The sequence below is a fragment of the Nannospalax galili genome, unplaced genomic scaffold (genome assembly GCF_000622305.1).
Source record: "Nannospalax galili isolate Female #2095 unplaced genomic scaffold, S.galili_v1.0 scaffold382, whole genome shotgun sequence".
NCBI lineage: Eukaryota > Metazoa > Chordata > Mammalia > Rodentia > Spalacidae > Nannospalax > Nannospalax galili.
Window position 1 is genome coordinate 329,872 of NW_008348685.1, and position 19,938 is coordinate 349,809.

The 19,938-nt window shown below is 41.7% G+C and overlaps 1 protein-coding gene and 1 non-coding gene across 2 annotated transcripts in view; both read right to left on the bottom strand.

Moving 5' to 3' along the window:
* The window catches only part of Sgcd (sarcoglycan delta), a 440,866-nt gene that overhangs the window by 15,222 nt on the left and 405,706 nt on the right, over positions 1–19,938 (bottom strand). The window lies entirely within an intron of this gene.
* On the bottom strand, positions 62–224 carry LOC115072486. The gene has a single exon (XR_003851540.1). It is a non-coding gene; the product is annotated as a U1 spliceosomal RNA (small nuclear RNA).

Here is a 19,938-nt window from a genome sequence, read left to right on the forward strand (position 1 = left end):
AAGGAATTAAGCATCATTTATACCACTTCATTTTAATTTTTTACTTCTAATTTTCCGCCCCCAGGGGAGAGCGCAAACACAGCCCCCCCCCCCCAAATAGTGCAGTTGAGTTTCCCACATTTGGGAAAATCACAGCGGTCAGCACATCTGGAGTGCAATGGATAAGCCTCACCCTGGAAAAAAACACCGTTGTGATTATGGTATCTTACCTGACGGGTAAGTATTCTAATTTTCTTGATGTGATTTATGAAATGCACATGTTGAAAAAGCAGTTCTAAATACTGATAATTCCTTCTTTTCCTTTGTGGTTCGCCTTTTTGTTCTCTATTTAGCTTCTTTGTATGAACAGCACTGCATCTTTCAGGGTTGGTTAGTGTAGATGAGTTATCTTTTCCTTTGTAGGGTTTGTTTTGTGTGTCTAAGAGCATTCTTCCCTACAGTGAGATCATGACCTTTTAGACTGTCTTCATAAGTTATATATTTGTTTTTTTCACTATGTCTATAACCCATTAGTTACTGATTTTTGTACATGGCCCAAGGGCAGGGTTTCTCCGATGCAGGTTGTTATGAATATGTCTCATGTCAAAAAACCCTCATGAGTATTTCCAAAGCCATCCATATCCCTATGTTTTGGGGCTCTGTAGTCTGTTTCATGATATTATTTTTCCATCCATGAAAATTACTTAAATTATTTCAACTTATTTAAAGGTTTATAGTTCTGTATTCTTGACAGGACAGAACTTCTAACCCTTCTCTTTTTGAAAAATTTCTTAGGTAATCTTGGTTTTTTCATATAATTTTGAATTTAAGTTTTACAAGGAAACATGGAGCACTTTTAAAAATATTTGTGTGGGGGGAATGTTCACATTTGGAGGCTCATGCATATACTATGTTGCATGCGTGGAGGTCATAGGACAACTTGCCTGAGTTGGTTCTCTTCTTCTATCATGTGGGTCCTAGGGATCAAACTCAGGTTGTCATGCCAGGTTTGGGAGCAGGCACTTTAACCCACTGAGCCATGTCCTTGGCACAAGAGCTTTGATTGGGCTTAAGTTCCACCTATGATCAATGTATCTCTCTAGTTAGGCTTTCTTTGACACAGTTCAATAATTTAACATTTTTCCACATGGATTTACCATATCAGTAGCATCTTATTTTTATTAAAAACGATTACTGCTTCATATGGTTTTATGATTCTTCTCAGGGTGGTTTCTTGGTGTTTTTCCATTTCACCTAAAGATTGGAGTTGGCAAAGTTTTTGTAATTTAACTGACCCTGCACTGGTGATCATGTCTTCTTTCACCCTACGAGAGTTTTAAATTTCACCGACCTAACATTGCTTTCATTAGCCCTCTCTCTGTTATCTTCATTTCTTGTTCATAAATTCCTCATCTTTTCATTCCAAATAAATTTGACTAATTCACCAGTTGTTTTAACTTTTAAAATAGCTGTTTTATTTAATTCCTACCTTTCTCAAATATATGCATTCATATACATGTGAACAATACCCCAAAGCATTGTTTTTAAATTGTAGTTATTGCTCCTCTAGCCAATGAGTCTTATAAAAAGTTACTTTGATTCTGTACTTTTTAAAAATAAGAGATTTCACACAATAGATCTCTAGATGTGTTTATGACATATTATTTATTGATTTTGAACTGACAGTCTCACAACAGAAAATGTTTTGTGTAATAAACCAATAGGCAGAGGATCTTCTACACTCATTTTTTGTCACTAAAAGCCACCTGACAGATGGAGAGGTGGTTGAGCGGTTAAGAGAACTGGTTGTTCTTACAGAATATCTGGGTTCAAATCCCAGCACCCATGTGGTGACTAACAACCATCCATAACTCCAGTTCCAGGGGATCCAACACCCTCTTCTGTCCCCCACGGATATTGCATGACATGGGTGCACTTACACACATGCAGGCATAACACTCAAACTTATATTCTTAACTGTGAGATTCTTTATCTTTTGCTTCCTATCTTTGGTCTGCAGTATGGCTGTGGAGGCCAGAGGTCCATGTCAGATGTCTTTCTCAGTGGCTCTCTACCTTAGTTTTTGAGACAGAGTCTCAGGTTCAGAGCTCAACAATTTGGATTGACTGTCCGGCCAGCAAGTCTTTAGGGCTCCTCCTCTGGTCCCTGCCTCCCCAGTGCTGGGATTCCAGGTGTGCGTCACTACACCTTGGCTTTTTTTGGGTGCTGTGGGTCTGAATCAAGGTCCTCAGGCTTGCATGGCCAGCACTTTACCAGGTCATCTCCTGAACCCCTACAGGTAGATTTAATTTGATTTTACCTAATCGAACTTCTGTAAACTCTAAATTCATGTCTCTCCATACTTTCGGACACCTCTCAGTGGATCCGTGTTTGAAAATTATTTCTGCTCTGTTCCCATTCATGTTTGTCCTCCCTCTGATCCAGATCCGACAGCTTCATTCTGATGTTCTGTCTCTGCTTTCTAAACAATTCTTTAAGTATATCTTCATATTGACTTATCTTTACCTTTATTTCTCCTCATATTGATTGGGGTTTTGCTTTATATCTTCATTTATAGAAATTTTGTTTCATTCATTTCATGATTTATTAGTTTTTATATATTCCTTTGCTTTGTACCTTCTGACTTTTTATGTCTGGCATGCCTGCCTATTTTGTATTCTTTTGTGTGCTAATTCCCATCCCTGAAGTCTCTGTGGGCATAAAAGTCTCCCCTTGCTCTCTAGTTCACAGGCTCTTGCTTCTGAGTTTTTTGCCCTCGTTGATTGTGAGTTTATATCTCTTGGGTTTTTATGTGAAGAAATTCTTTGAGACCTGCACTTAAGGTAATTTCCTGTAGAGAGGATACATCCATTTCCACTTACCGCTGATGCTACCCCTCAGTTTTAGCCCACAGGGTGTTAATTTCTTTGCTTGAGATGTTAGGCTAGCCTGGGGAATATGAATTAAGGCTACAAACTAGAGCAAGAACTGGTTTGAAGTTACCAAGCAAGGCTGAGAGTCAAGGCAGGTAATGCTTCTTGTACTGTTTGGGCGGAGGTGTTGGGGTGGGAAAGAGAAGAGGGGTTCGATTCTATTTCTCTGTACACTGAGAACTTGGCATTTTGAGGTCATGTGTCATTGGTGATTTCTCTTCTCAGACACACCCCTTCTATGGGCTTGAGTTATGTATTGTTCCTATGAGAAACAAGGCCAAGAGAATGACGGTGCATTCATGCACTTGAGTAAAGTCTGTGAAGCTAGAGCTGGCTTCACTGCTCAGATTGCCTCCCTGGATTCCCACACTTCTGTAGTTCTTGAATCCATCATCTTAAAACCACCACAATGCTGCACTCCAAGTCAGGTTTCAAAAGAAGTTAGAATTGACCCGTATACCAAAATCACCCCAGTTTTAAAGGTTGGAATGTTGATTTTCTTTCTGTACTCAAGGCTATACCAACTTTCTGAGAACTATATCTAGCCCAAGATTTGCCAATGTGCTAGAAAATTCTTTAGAACGTCATTGATTATAGACCAACTAGAGAAGGAGAAGTTCTACAAGCGAGAGTGCTGGAAATTGAGTATAGACATCTGGCCTTCTGGGGTTGGGAGAGGTGATTCAGTGGTCTGCACTAAAGGCTGCTGTCTTGGTGTCAGATGGTAGAGCTGACATCAGCAGGGAAATGCCGGGAGGATGGAATGATGGATGCAAAAGGAGTGGTACCCAAAATAGCCTCCTATCATTCTAAATCTACTTCGGTGAATTAAAAAAAAAAATGCCTTTCCTCATGGCACTGTGTGTGTGCCTGGCCTAAGACTTAGGGAAGCAGAAGGAGGGTCCAGTGTAAGTCAGGAGAGCTTAAGTCCGGGATGCTGTCCTACAATAACAAAGTGAGCCAGCAGGTGATCTCCACCACTACCTGGTGCTCGGCACCTTCCCTTCTGGTAGAAAAGGTTCTGCTCCTTACTTGTTAAACATCATGCAGCCAGGCTGACTCACGGAAGGAATTCTGGGAACTGTAGTTCAGCTTACAAAGTTCAACTGTAAATCCACCCCCATTAAGTTAATGGAATTAATTTCAACATGCATGACAGAAAATAGATGAAAGGAAAGCACGAGAGAACAGGAAGAAGAAATGGGCTTTTCTAATTAGATAGATTCTGCTTTTAAGCAAAACCAAGTTACTCTGAATCTCAAGATCTCTTTTACTAAGGCTTATATTTTAAATTATGTGTATGTATGTCTGTGTCTGGGTAAGCACATGTATATATGGAGACACATGGAGGCCAGAGGCATCAGACCGCCCATGGGACTGGAGTCATAGGCTTATTGTGAACCATCTGACTTTGGTGCTGGAATCTGATCTTGGGTCCTCTGCAATTGCAGTGTGCTCTCAACCATTGAGCTATCTCTTAAGCCCTTCAAGATCTCCTAATATGCAGTAGGTTCTTAAATTTTATAAATGAAGCTTCCAAGTTTGTAGGTCTGCCTTTAAATCCTGAGTCAGAAAAATCTATGCAGAATAGCCTACGGTTCTACTCTGAAAGTTTAAGAAATGAATTGACTAGTTTCACTTGAGGAAAATTTCCCTCAGAAAAGCAGAAATAGTTTGTCTTCTAAAGCAAAATCATTGTGAGAATTGCTTTGATGGAAGGCAATCCTGACCAGCCCAGAACATTCTTTTGAATCAGCCCTCCTTTTCTAGTATACAGCTTATAGATTGATTTATATACACTTATTAAACCTAGTCTAAGGTGACATGAAAATGTGGTCTGTATCCTAAATTGTCAGAAACTGGTTTGTTTCTAAATATCCATTAGGAACTGGCTCATCATTTGGTTAATAGATTATTTTTGTCATGTGTGTTTGTTTTCCCTGGTTCAGGGGTTTGAGCACTGGGCCTTGACCATGCTAGGTAAGGGCTCTACCACTGAGCTTCATCTCCAGCTTGGTCAGAACACTTTCATGGAAGTTGTGGTATAATGCAGAAACCTGAAGCTGCAGTTATATTCAAGATAGACTTAATTTTGAGCTATCCAGCTCGCTTCCTGTTGAGGACGAAGTATAGTAAATCATTCCTTGTTTACAGAGTAAAGACTTGAGACAGAGAAGGACTGGGTATTATATGAGTCCTAACTATGGCTGAATGGCAGGAAGAGCTGGTGTCTGGGAAGGCTCACATTTGACATGTTAAGAAAGGGAGAGAGCCTTATAAAGGATCAGAGGTTCAAAGACTTTTAGGAAGAAAATTTTCATGCTAAAAGAAATTCAAAGAAGACAGAGAATATAATGGGAGGTAAGTGAACAACAGCTTTGAAGAATATGATGAGATAATAAAGGCGTGCTCTCCACCCCCCCGGAAGCAACATAAATTCATCTATATGTTGTGAAGATCACTCTGGTTAATTTATGTGACCACTTTATTGGACCAATGTTTGCCCAGATATTTGGCCAAACATTAGTCACTGAGTGTCTGTGAGGGTATTTCTGGATGAGATTAACTTCAAGATATGTGCAGAAGATGATCTGAGTAGAGTTTTTATTTAAAAAAACCAGAGCAGCCTTTGCCTGTCAACTTAAGATGTCAATCTTCTGACCTTGGAGCTAGAATTATGCTGATGAATTTGTGCTGTTGAAGCCTCCGACTTAGATCACGACCACACTGCCAGGTGTCCAGATAGGAATGAGAAAGCAATATGATCTTCTATCCTTGCAGAAGCCAGTTCTTTAAAATTAATCCATCTCTTGGTATTCCCTTTTCTCTGATTCTTGCAGGCATTCTGACTATAGAGTTGCTGCCTGGGTCTCAGAAGACTGGGACTTGACTTATGGTAGACCAAATGCAGGCTGATTTTTAGAGTTCTGGATTTGTAACTGGTAGATAGTAAAGCTCGGTCACTAAGGAAGGGAAGAGTAGAAGCAGAGATACAGAGTTCAATTTTACATAAGTTGAATTGGAGTTGTACAATCTCCAGAAATAGAGAGAATAAAGGGGCATGTTTATATTTGATTGTAGTTGGTGCCATATATCTGTATTGCTGAGATAGCATTGTATATATAAGACTATAAGAGAAATACTGAAAACATCAGTTTCTATGGAAAGCAACTGTGTTTGAGTGGTGAGACTAGATAAATACACTTCATTGGGGATTTAGTTGTATAGCTAATTCATGGTGTAGACTGCTTCCTATCAGTGTGAAGACCCCCCCCCCGAAATTCTCAGCTTATAAATGGAAAGGGTGCCACACCCTCACCAGAATTCTAGAAGGCTCTGCCTCTGCTTATCAACCACTGAGGTAGTGTCACAGCTTCTGTTGGAGGACATGCAGTCTTTGAACCAGGGAATGCGACAAGGAGAAAATTAGTCATGTCTTCTGTGTTTATGAGGCTCTGAATTGTTTCTCTATCAAATCATGTTCTGACACTGCTCTGCAATCATCCAAAACCTTTACTTCTCTGCCTGCTTAAAATCCATTTTTACCACCTCTGACATGTGGGGCGGCAACCATGTCCCCTTTCCATCTTGGTGATACTTAGAAGTCTCATGAATCAAAACTCCCACAAAACTTTAAATGCTATCACAAGGTCTGCTTTGGAAACTCGGGAATAATTTACTTGCTGTTGGCATTATCAGTTTGTTCTCTCTGTCTCTGGCTCATTTTTTGTTGAAATTGTTTTTGTTGAAACAGTGATTACTTATCCAGATTTCTCGTTTTCATTTCCTCCATCATAAGAATCTACATTAATCACTTTCAAACCTAGACAGGCTTTTAGATCATATTTCGCTTCTATCCCAAGAGAATGGAGATGGTGATGTTTGCTACATAGGGGAGCAACCTTCAAAACACCATAAAAAGCAAGTAGTGTGTGTGGTAGCTGAGAGGAAAGAGGGTTAGCACCAGTATCTCAACTTGATCAGAAACCATTATGATGGAAAAGGAAGGAGTTCAGAAAAAGCTTGTAAAAAGTGTGAAATCCTTGCAGACTTGATCATTCAAAATAGCTGTATTTGAAGAGTTCTCACTTTGGATGTGAAATTTCACTGGGGTCAGAATCACATGGGAGTGTTGTGACCTGGGGTCATGCTCCACCAACACTATATCAGAATGCCAGGTCATCCATATATTTTTCAATTTTTCCACACAGAGATGGTATAGAGTACCACAGACACATACTAATACGTGTGCTAAGATCTTTGAACTTAATTCCACCAACACTATATCAGAATGCCAGTTCATCCATATATTTTTCAATTTTTCCACACAGAGATGGTGTAGAGTACCACAGACACATACTAATACGTGTGCTAAGATCTTTGAACTTAATGTAGAACCCTATATTTGCACTGTGGGAAGATCAAGCTATATAACTTTGGGGGGGGGGGGGCGATAGGTAACCTAAGCTGCACTCTAAGAAACCAAAGTAGGTAGTTAATATATAGTCACATAACTCTTTATGATGGAGAAGTATTCTGAGGAATGAGTTGGTAGGAAACATCATAGTGTGTATTTATGCAAATCTAAGTGGCGTGGATCAACCACACAATTGCCTCATCTCAAAATAAGCATTGAGATTTATAAGCCATTTGCCAGCACAACATGGAAAATTGTTTTATGGTTTTGGTAGATAGAGGTACACTTTAAAAATAATGATAAAAAGTATAGCATATGTAAACTTAGGTCATAGTTTATCATGTATTGTGTACTATACATAATTGTGTATGAATTACATATACCTTTATGTGACTGGCAATATGTAGGCTGACTTAGAATAGCATTAATACAAATACGTATATAATGCATTGAGCTATGAGAGCTACACCATCACTACAACAGGGCTGGAACTTTCTTGTGGCTTAATCTTAAGAGACGACTGTTGTATATGTTGTCCGTGACTGTTCTTGATAAAATGTGGATTTTTAATGCTAACTCATGGGTCTATTACATTTCTGTGTTGCTAATCTAATGATACTGTGCATATGAAGTTTTGTTAATTCAGTGAGATTCCTTAAACGTATCTAAACCTATGAAGATAAATAACTTATGGCAATTTTTAAAGTATATGTATTTCTTGGGTTCTTCATTGATTGGAAGTTTATTAGCTCTCATTGACTCTTCAAAAGCTCAAAGTTTAATTCTTCAAGAAAATTGTTGAAAGCTTGCTTTCATGTTTTACTTATGCTGTTTGATAAGCATTAAGGAACAAATCTTTATCAACGTAATGTGCTAAAGAAATGCTGAGATTTTGAGCTAGACAGTTTTAAGAGCAAATTATTGGCTACCTCAGAATAAGCTCTGTAGTCTAGTTAGCTTTCAGTTTGAAGATTCATAATGCTGTCTGGTGTCTTATCCTTGTGACTCCTTGTCGATTTTTGAATTAAACTTTCTCAGAGTGTTACTCAATGGAACCTCAGAATCCCGGGGTTTTTAAATGATGTCCACTGTCAAGTTTGATGACAGGTTTATACTGGTGAATCCATACCATGCACATTGGGCATTTTTCCTGGATAATTTCCATCTGACATTCAGTACCAGTCAATCCCATTGGTGAGACAGAGTCCTGAAACTCTGATAAATTTAACACTGTGGCCAACACCACATGCCCAGAGAGTTGTAGATTTAATTCAGGTCTCCTGAGTCCTAGCTAGTATATTGTATAATATCCCATAGACATGGGTTTTGAAGAGTAGTTTTCCACATTGGGTAGAAATCTTGTAACCCACTGTGTTATCTGGAACATCTATAGGTAAATATAGTCAATGTAAAAAGACAAGCCTGTTGGCTATTTTGAAATTTCCTTTAACCTCTACAGTGAGTGAGTGAGGTAAAGCAGTTTTCTGAGTCATCTCGCAGCAGGGAGATGGTGGGTACATGCTCTATTACTGATATGTCTATTTTCTTCTCATCCTTTAAAAGTTTTTTAAAATGTCATTTATTACAGACCTTCCTTGACTAACCCTTCCATCATTCAGTGATATTCCTTCATGCCACTGGACATAGTTTGTAATTATGTCTTTGCTTAATTTATCTCCTGCTCAAGGTGATGAACTTTAAGAGAGGGTGATTCCACTGGGTTTTCACCCAGCATACTTAGTGTTCAGTAAATACTTGTTACAACAATGTTCTTGGATTTGTTACCTAACCTTTAACACAGTGCTTCTGCTATATCTGAGCAGAGACTAGGGTCCTAGATGACTGTTTTCTCCTTGTCTTCCTTATATTATTCTGGACAGTATGAGCTAATTTTTGAGGCTGAGTTAGAGTACCATTAGGAGTTGCATCAGTGTTATCTCATATCGAAGTGATTCACAGAGTGGTGTTGTCGGGATGATACTTTTCATGTTATCTTCTGGGTTTTCCATGAAGGCATTGCTTTCCCATGTGAAATGTCTCAGAAACCTTTGTTGGTTCTTCTAATATGTTGGCAAATTTCTGCTACTTTCCAGTTTCTTGGGAGAAAGCATAGGTCAGTTGTTTAAGGAAGGGTGCTTTGGCTCAGGGTGATTCAAGTACATTGTCCTGTACTAGGCGTTTGATCTGTAAGCCTTTCTAAGGCTGAGCTGCTTCTCGTGTCCAATAGGGGATAATGGCACCTTCCTCATAGGACTATTGTGGAGCGTGGGAACGTGGGGAGCTCTAATGAAATGCACGCATACAGGCCGTGGTAATAACTGACAGCCATTAGTGTATTCCTCCTCCCTCCTAACCTGGTTAGGATTGCTACTGTCTTCTGTTCCTGATTCAAGTTTCCTCTCTGGCTTTGCTTATTCTTTCCATATCTATAAGAACATCCCATCATAAAGAGTGTCACATGACATACTTTAAAAGGAACTTGAATACAGAGAATAGTTTCAATTAGCAATACGCAGTGTTAAGGGAACAAAGGACTCCATCTTTCTTCGTGCTGTTTTTGACTGCTAAGTGAAGTGCTAAAACTTCAAGGACTTTGAGACTAATATCTTGACAGTTTCTCAATTTTACAATGTGAAATTACTCAATTTCCTCTGCTAGAAGTCAAAACTGAACTCAAACATTTTCTTTCATAGTTTAGCGGCTTCTGAAGTGTGATTAGAAGCTGAGATTTAGTAGTCAATAATGTAGGGATACGGAGCTCACATATTTTGCTTTCACTGCCTGTGGTTTTCAAGGTATCTATATATGGAAGCACAGACATCGTAACTGTAGTTTCCAGAGAGACTCATGGTGATCCTCCCTCTACCCTACCATCTCCAACTACATTCCCATTCCAGTTCTTTCTAAAGTCAGACAGAAACAAAGAAATTATGTATACACTTTTTCATGTTTCTCAATAAGAGACAATGCTCTTGGAATATTTATGGTATATGCAGCTAACCCAGTCGCTGTGTAACAGAGAGCTAGGCTGTCAATTATTATAATTAGGAATTTAAATGGAGAAATTAACAAATGCTCAGTTAAAAAAAGGCTGTAGCTTTGACCAGAATTGGAAGTCAGGTCAGCCCTATGATACAATATGTCACAGAAGGATCACTAGATTGGGACTTAGGAGTAGATGTTTGTCACCAGGTTTGTGATTAACTTTGCTCTGGAGAGTCATTCATCTCTATATGATGAGAGAGTTGGAATAGCCCATGACTGGGTGTTTCTCTCAGCCCTAAACATACTTCATGTTTACCATCCATATGCGGGTGTTGCAAGATTAACAACAATGTGCTTTGTGTCAGGATTACAACGCAAGAAATCTTGCATTATAAGGCAAGTGGTTGCAGTGCACCCTCTTTATCATCCAGCCAAACACAGTAGAAATTTTTGAGAGTACTCTTTTTCACTTACTTGTGTGCTACTGGGGAATCCCTGTCTGTGGGGAACAAAATATATGAGCTTCGAATTCCTAGATTGTAACACAGCAAGTAATATATCATAGCCAAATACCATTCTTTGGGCCCAATTTGTAAAATGTGCTTAAGAAAATGTTGCAGGTTACAATCATTGCATACTGAAGGCTCTGTGCATAGATAATGCTCTTGGAACATTTAATGGTATATGCAGCTATTGTAGAAGAAGGATGTCATTAATTGTACTATTATTATTGCTACTGTCCCCATTGCACAGACAGTGAAGCATGGGAGGTAAAGTCTCAGATCACACAGCTGGGGTCCAGCAGCAGAGTAGATATTTCAACCTCAGCTCTTTCACATGTGAATCGTTGTTGTCAGTGCTACGGTAAAATTGCTTCTACTTACTGAAGATGAGTAAATGTTAGGCCAATAGAGCAAATGTTTTAAGGATATGGGGGGAAGTGAAATACAATCAAATGGTCAAATGAAATTTTGGGAAGACCTAATTTGCGTAGAAAGATATTTCAGTTGATATAAGTGGATCAGTTTAAAATGAAAGCAAATGGTTCTCTGTTAGATATTAATTGAAATTTTCTATTTTTATTCCATCCTTGAAATAAGTAAGTTGAGTAGTAACTAGCCAGCCTTTGTATTTGCATTCCTGTATTACCATTTCAGAATCCTTTGATAGTCAGTGATAACATGGGAAGCCCAAGCCGGTATTTAAAAGTGATAAGGAGAGATGCTGATGGTGCTGGTCTTGGGCTCTGCATGATGAGTTGGAGGATTCTGTGGAAGTCAGTAGCTGAATGAATCAGTAGGCGTGTTTGGAAAGTGACTTGAGAGTGGTTAATAGCAATGGTCCCTGTGTAGTGAGCACCACCAACTCTGCTTTCAGAATCTCACAAGGTATGGGAATTCTCAGGGTATCCTTCGTAGGATATGGTAGAAACTCTATTGGAGAGATGAGACTCAGTATGAGAGAATGTCTGGCCCAAGACCACCTAGTCCCCATGAAGAGATGGGTATTTTTTAAGCAGGACTCTCTGACTTCATTGTCTCTGCCTTGCTTTATGTTCCATGGAATCAGTGGCTGTTAGAGGGGATTGATAGCATTCTTGGAGGGAAGAGTCTGGGGGCATAAACCCACCTGAAAGGCCAGCACTTCCTTGAAATCTCTTATGTGAACCTTAAGTTATGCAAATATGGTATTCTGGTTGCTATTTAAAGGGAAAATAATGATTTACCATGTGCTAGGCTATTAGATTTTTAGCCTTTAGGAAAACAGTGTAAACAATTTTCCTAGGCCTTGAGCTCTGCTTGTAATCAACTTTTAGAAAGGAAGCTAAACATACCTTTACTCTTGAACTATGTTCTCTATTCTCCCTAATGACCATTCCTTGCCCCCGACAGAATAGTGTGTGTACGTCTTATGAAAATATCATTGCTGAAAACAGTGACCTTGGAAGCATACTGAAAAGAACACATTAGCCACAGTGTGTGTTTCAAACAACACAGGGCACAGGTTGATGACATCTGTTTGTGGTTTTGTATGCCCTTCTGGGTCAGCAGAGAGTCAGAAAAGGCAAAGTCTTCCCCAGTAAGACAGTGTTTCCACTTCTTTTCCCATACCCTGCCTAATATTCTGTTTGAATAAACAGAGCATGCTTTTGGTTCAAGTAACAGTCACCAAGGAAATTAGAACAGAACACTTGTGGGAAAGGGCCGGGTTCTCGCTTGGTTTAAATGACACACAGCATTTGCCCCTCCTCGAATCTGGCACCACTTCTTTGTGGCATATGCCACCGATTAGCCCACTGATGAACTCATATCTGAATGGACTATTAGGCAGGTCTTAGAAGAAGCAGGTCCCTGGGGGCGAGCCTTTAAAGGCTGTATCTTGTCTGTGGTCCCTTGCTTGCACATGCATGCTCTCTTTCTGTGTTCTGGCTTCCACAAAGTGAACAGTTTCCTTTAACACAAGCTCTTACCATAGTGCTCCATCTCTCGACAGGCTCCAAGTAATGGAACTGATGATCTTGCACTGAGACCTTGACTCAAAATAAACCTTTCAGATTGTGGGAGCTGGCTTAGTGGGTAACACCATGCCATGAAAGCACGAGGACCTCAGTTTGCATCCCTAACACATGTATAAAAACCAGGCACGGCATCCTGTCCCTATAACCTCCAGCCAGGGTTGTTGGGTAGGAGATGGACAAAGGAGCATCCCTGGCGCTCACTAGCTGGACAGTTTAGGTGAATTGGTAAGTTCCAGGGCCTGTGAAGAGACTCTGCCTCATAAAATAAGGTGTACAGTGATAGAGAAAAACACCTGAGATCAACCTCTGGCCTCCACGAACACAAGAACACAGATATACACCTAGAAAGTAATCATTTCTTCCTTTGTTTTTTTTTTCCTTTTGTCATAGTAGGAAATTGACTAATTCAATATCTTAATATATATGAGCAAAATAGTCTCCTAGAAGATAAATCTAGTTCAGATTATGACCTTCCCAGCCCAAGCTAGAGAAGGACAAATCCCAATAACGTAGAGTGAGCAGGCACAGCATGGAGCCTATATGACCTTAGTAAAGTGTTCACCTTCTCTAAACATGACTTTAACCTATCTCTAAAGTACAGGTCATGAGAACTCACTGTTTTCTCTTGTGATGCTGGGGCTCAAACTCAGGGCTTTGTGCATGTTAGGGAAGCACTCTACTACTGAGCTGTGTACCTAACTAAGACTCAGTCTTTTGGTAATGTGTGTTTAGGTCTGGAGTACTCTCATAGCACAGTTGTGAAACTGGGTAGGGAAGTGCTTTCAGACATGGCTTCATGGAAGGGGCTGCGGAGCAAAAATGACTTAACTCTCTCCTCTCTGGCTGTCTTCATAATGGTTCAGGGGCCTCCCTGTCAGAGCATGACTGCATTTCAATCTGTGGATTGCTTTCTATAATCTTAGTCTCAAGTTGTTGTAGAACGAAGGGGTTTAGCTCACAGAGACACAAAACTCTGGGGATAGTTGATCTGTTTTTACAAAACTCAGGAGAGGGTGGAGGAGGTTAAAAATACTTTTTAATCCTGCCTGTGGCTGGTGTTGTGAATATTGTACATTTTACTGTTTTCACGTGATTATTGTTTGACATTAGGAGCAGAAATGGAGAAAAAGATGCCTGCACCCACTGCTCTCTTTTAGAATGTGATTTAAATCAAAACTCACCCTGGAGTTCAGGATGTTTCTTCTTAGATGATTATAGTAGGAAGACACTAATAGAGATGAAGATAGTAGCATTTGTTAGGTCCTTCAAGAATTTGTCTACTTTTTTTATGCTGATCATCCCACTTCAACTATGACCTTGAAAGACAGGTCCTATTTGGCACATTTCCATTCAGAGACAGACACCTTATGGCCCAATCTCACAGCCTCTAAGTTCTTTGCCTCAGTCCACTGTTTGAAACACTTCTGCCTTTCTTTTGATCACAGGGCCTCCCTGTGGCCACAGCTGGCCTAGAACTTGCTATGTGGAGCAAACTAGACTCAATCTCACAGAGAGATATACCTTTAATCCCAGAACGCAGAGGCAGACATATGTCACCAAGCCAGGCACATGTGGGTATTTTTAACTGAGGGATATAAAATAAGGAAGTTCTTTGTCAGTGTAAGTCATGAGAATTATAAAGGCATGGGGTCATAAAGAGAAAGTCTTGTTTCAAAGATTTGCTCTTCTTTACCTTGAGTAAAAACTTCAAAGAGAAATTTGAGAACGATACATAGCACATACTATATTTCGATGTAAAGCAAATTCTTTACACAGTGGAAATATCTGTGCTAACAACAATGCTTATTGAGATTGTTTATTACAGGGCATTACAATAAATCTTTTCAATTACTTTCTAATGAAACGTACCAATTACCTTTTGAGCAGTGACATATGGCTGTAATCTATTCCAGAGGGGATAAATCTTGCTTATACAAGGTTTCAAGGGCTCCCTCCTGAACTGCATTAATTACTGATATAAACAAAGATAGAGGATTATGATCACTCTTATCGATAAATCCTCAGTCCCCCTGCAAGAGAGTTCTCTGGGTTAGATCAAGTACTTTCCCACCATGATAGTGCAAATTTGTTACGAAAGAGATGTTTTTGCAATGCAGCTGATGGTGGAGGAGCGAGCTTGTTCATGAAGATGAACCTGGGATAACGGGGGAAGAAGTCACACAGAACAGTATTCAGAGTGGGACTGAAAACCCAATGTGACTGTTTCTCTCTTTGCTAAACTGTTATCACTGGAAAATGTCAGTCAGTATTAAAACATGCTTTATCCGAGGGCAGGTGATGATGAAGACACTTGGGGCAATCCTTTGTAGCCATGGCTATGTCTCTTGTAGTAACCTTTCCCCAAGTTGGCCTATTAACATTACTAAGGAATTGGGAAGGAGAACAGGAAGACGGTATAACTATGAAGATCCCAGTGTCTGAGCAAAGGTGCCGCCGACTCCATGCCTTCATCCACTGTGTATGACCTTGGATTTCAGGACAGACAGAGGTTTCCGTGAAGCCAGTTACCCTGCTTCTGAGTACCTTTTGATCTTTGGCTGGGAGGATGAATGAGATATTGAATGTAAGGTGCCTCCTTGTCCGCAGGAGATACGTTCCAAGATCCTAAATGAATACCTCAAATCAAAGGTCATACAGAGTCATGAATAAGCTGTATTTAGTCCTGTACGTGCATGCTGGTATACATCCTAACATGTTTGCTTTTGCTGGTCTTAATCAAATACCGAACTTCCAATGAGGCCACTGACAAAAACGCTTCACTGTCGTCTGCTCTTGAACATCTGCTAGGGTCATGTGTGCCATCCTGCCTAAGGTCCAGAGTTAGCAAGACCTACTTCCTTGTGTAATCAGGTCTACCACCCCCCAGCTGCTGTCTGATCACCCTGTTCCACCTTCAGGAAGAATCCTGCTGGATGATTTAGGCCCACTCTCCTTAATGGTTCCTCTAACTTTCTGTTCATCCACTCCTACCTGCCCCTTGGCTACAAACTCCTACTTCCACATAGGTTACTGAGCTCAGGCTCTCTCCCTCTGCTTTATTCAGGATGATGGGGGTAGTATTCTAAAGTCTGCCTTCAGTTTCAGTATCATTCTAAAGATGTTCTTGAGCTTCGGTGTGTGCTAGCTTTGCACGCTGTGGGGAGAATACAGTGCTTTGCTTAATACAGTCTATTGCTGCCTCTATTCTTTCATTTCAGGAAAATATGGCCAGGTTGTTTAACTTCCCTGAGCCTTATCACCTAGCTAGATAGATCCAGATTTACATTTGAACCCAGGCACTCTGGCTTTAAAGTCATTTTTCATCAGACTTCTCTGGGTGAAGACAAGCTTGTACACTGTACACTGACTTCTAAAACAGCAGAAAGCCTTTACTGTAAGAGAGTTAGAAGGAGGTGGAGTATTGGAGCAGGATCTTTATCGCATACTTGAGGAGGAGGCGCTCAGGCCTGTTTCCCAAGGAGACACCTGGAGATTGCTCCAGGGGACATAGGGAGGTGCCGGGCAAAGGCCAAGGCGGTGCTTCCTGTTTTGAGTCTGATGACCTAACCTGAGTTCTGCCAGGAGACCTGGGGATGGCTGATGTGCCCGAAGAATCAATGAGAGAGAAACATCTCAGACTCGGGGACCAATGGGAGGGGTATAAAGGTTGCTCCCTTGTATGCAATAAGAGCTCTACTTGCAAGATAGTGAGCCTCACGGTGTCTGTGTCATTGACTCCAGGCCTACTCATCCCCTGCCCCCGCGGTGGGAGAGAGGACCAGCATCAACGGGTGCCCAATGTGGCTACACGGATCCCCTACCTAGTCCTGGGCCTTTTTATTCTAATTTCCTTTTTCATTCTCTTCATTTTCCCTTGTTGCTGCCCAGATTGCCTGCCGACTGATCCCACCGTCCTCACCGTTTGACTCTTCGTAAATCCCCTCCAGCTGTGTTCTTTGGTGAGTAGGCCCCTTTCTGTTAGCTGTCCTTTGCCTTCTGCTTCTGGTGAGTGACTGAGGGCTGCCTTCTCTTTTTCCCATGTCTGTCTGTCCATAGTGCACATGTTCTAATGACTTGGTTCACCCTGCGTCTCCACATAAGGATTGACCATCCAGGAGACAGAACGATGGACACCCTCCTGACAGGGTGTCCCACGACCGGAGACACCATGTGGGCATATGGCCATGGCCTAACGAACCACGGGAGTCCCCCACAAAGCACTCCCACCTGGCTCCAAAACATCGCTCTTTCCTCCCTGTCTCTTCTACTTTCAGTTCACTCCTCAATCCGTAAAGCAACCACCAGTTAAGAGCCCTTAGGGCACTGGCCAGTCTCTTAAAATTGCGGGCAGGTTCTCCGTGACTCGGGACTGAGAAATCCCCTCCCTCCATCATGGAAAACTTCCCATCCCATTGCAAGGAGCCCCAGATATTTAACCTCCCGTGGGATTAGAGTAAAAACAAATGACCTAGGGGACTTTTGGACTGAGGCCTCGATCCTTGCCCCATGGATCTCCTCTGAGAACATGTGGGATCCTGATATGTGGATGAGAGTCCTCTTCTCAAGAAAACGGGAGGTACAGGAGGGCAGAGCCCCCCCCCCTTCATACCCATCAAATCCGGTTCCATGGAGGATATTCTTAATTCCTTTAATAAACACTGCCAAGAGCAAAGAATGCACACTCTCTCCATCCAATCCCTCCCAACAATCCCAGAAGACCCGGACACCCCCAAACCAGACTCAGACCCTACCAGAGTTCCAGTAAAACCCCCCAGACAGACACCTGGTCCTACAGCCCCCCACCCCCCGGCAGAGACACTCCCCCCATATACCCTTGGAGCAACATTAGGCAACCTGCACCACCACCCACAAACCCTCCTGCAGCTGAACCACTTTGTGATATATCTCTTTTCCCTCCCCTTCCTCTGGCATGCACACCCACGCTCCCTGGACCCACTCCCTCCACTAGCTATGCCTTTGCTGTCAATTTAGGTCCGGATGGGGCACAGAGGCCTTGGATTCCCATCCCACAGAGTTACTCCTTGGATATTAGAGATGTCATACCCTGGAGACTCTGCCAGGTGGTCTCTCAGCCTTACTATATCTTGGAAAAGAACAAAATCTGGTGCTTGAATAAACTGCCTTGGGGCAATAGTACCATTCAGTCATCAGATTATGCCCACAGAGATCCATAAGAAATGCTCAGGACCATGTTAGGAGACTGGCCACTGTGCAGCCCCTCAGCCTGCATGGATATTAAGCCTTTATTGTTTATAGCAGGCGGCCAAGTCTTCAATGGCACATTTTCTGCTAACAACTCATGGAAACAGTCTGTCAATATCACATGCAAAAGAATGCTTACATTTACCCCTACGGCAACCTGCATTAGACCTCCCTTCTTCTTCCTCCTTACAAATTCCTCAGATGACCTACTCAATTGCACAAGTGATGAGGGTTGCAAGCTCTAAAAATCAATCGCACAGAGCAGTGGTAATGCACCTCTCCGGCCTATTATGGGTACCGGTCACTAATGCCTCTCATTTCCACGCAGTAAAGATAGTACAACAGACTAGATTTAAAAGAGATTTTGGCATATCAGTGGGCATCGTGATCGCGGTCGCCACCTCCGCAGGGCCGGTCGCGATTGCTCAAACCGCTACTGCCTTAAATAATATAGTTGTTCATTATGCTAAGGTCCTGCACACACAGACCCTTATAAATGCACATTTTTATACTGCTATCCAAAATCTACAACAACAAATAGACCTCCTTGCAGAGGAAATAGAGATCCTCAAAAGCACAGGAGGTTACCAATGTGACCCGTGATACCCCCAGATATGCCTTACCCTATATCAGATTAAAAATATTACCAAGGCCAGACAAGAGGTAGCAAATATCCTAAAGGGTAACTGATCACAGAGATTTCTTAATCTGACATTACAAATGACCCAGGAAATAACTGCCTTAAATTATATAAAAAGACTCTTCGACCCTTGATGGTTGGTCACCTGGCTCCTCCTAGGTGGAATTGCCATTGTACTAATCCTCTTGCTTAAGTGTCTTCTTCAGTATATGCGCAGACAAAAAAATGCTAATAAAATAACCACCCAGCTCCTCATGGCACTTACACGATCCAGAGACAAGACCCCCACTGATAGTCATCAAGACCTGGCTTGCAAAAATTCATGAGGCCTAAGATGTTTCCCACAGTCATTGACCAACACCTTGAAGGCAGTTAAAAATCACAAGAGAGTACTCGCTATGCCAATGACAGGTAAGATCCTCCCACAACAGGTACTCCTAAGGCAGGACATGCTAATGGTCATAGCATATACCTATGACAGGCAAGGCCTGCTTGTGAGGAGGACAACCTAAGACAGGCCTTTGGGGCAACTGTAAATAATGGAGGACAGTTAGCTGCTGCCCTGCCTTCACTTAATAAAGCAAAAGGGTGGATTGTGGAGGGACAGGCCAAGGTGGCACTTCCTGTTTTGAGTCTGATGACCTAACCTGAGTTCTGCCAGGAGACCTGGAGATCGCTGACGTGCCCGAAGAACCAATGAGAGAGAAACATGTCAGACTCGGGGACCAATGCGAGGACAGGGAGGGGTATAAAGGTTGCTCCCTCGTATGCAATAAACGAGAACTCTGCTTGCAACACAGTGAGTCTCCTGGAGTCTGTGTCGTTGACTCCGTGCCTACTCATCCCCTGTCCCCGCGGTGGGAGAGAGGACCGGTGTAACAGCAACAGGGAGGAGGTGGGCAAAAGTGAGATAAGCCACCAGGACCTCATTGTGGCTTCATTCCTCCAAAGGGTCTTAAATTAGGGAGTGACTTGTACATAGTGATACCATGTGGCTTCAGGATACAGAAAACGTAGCAGGGCAAGTATTCAGACAGATTGGAGGCCTAATGCCCAGGGAGGCAATGCAGAGACCTTCACCTGTAAGTTGCCATTTCTTAAGTTTTATGACACAGGGGCTTGGGGTCAGATATGGGGGACTGTGGCATTTCCAGAAGAGATGAGCACATTGGTGGGCAGTGGCATTAGGCTGAGGCTCACCTCTCTTCTAAGTATTGTGATACACAAGGTCCCTGGGAAGAAG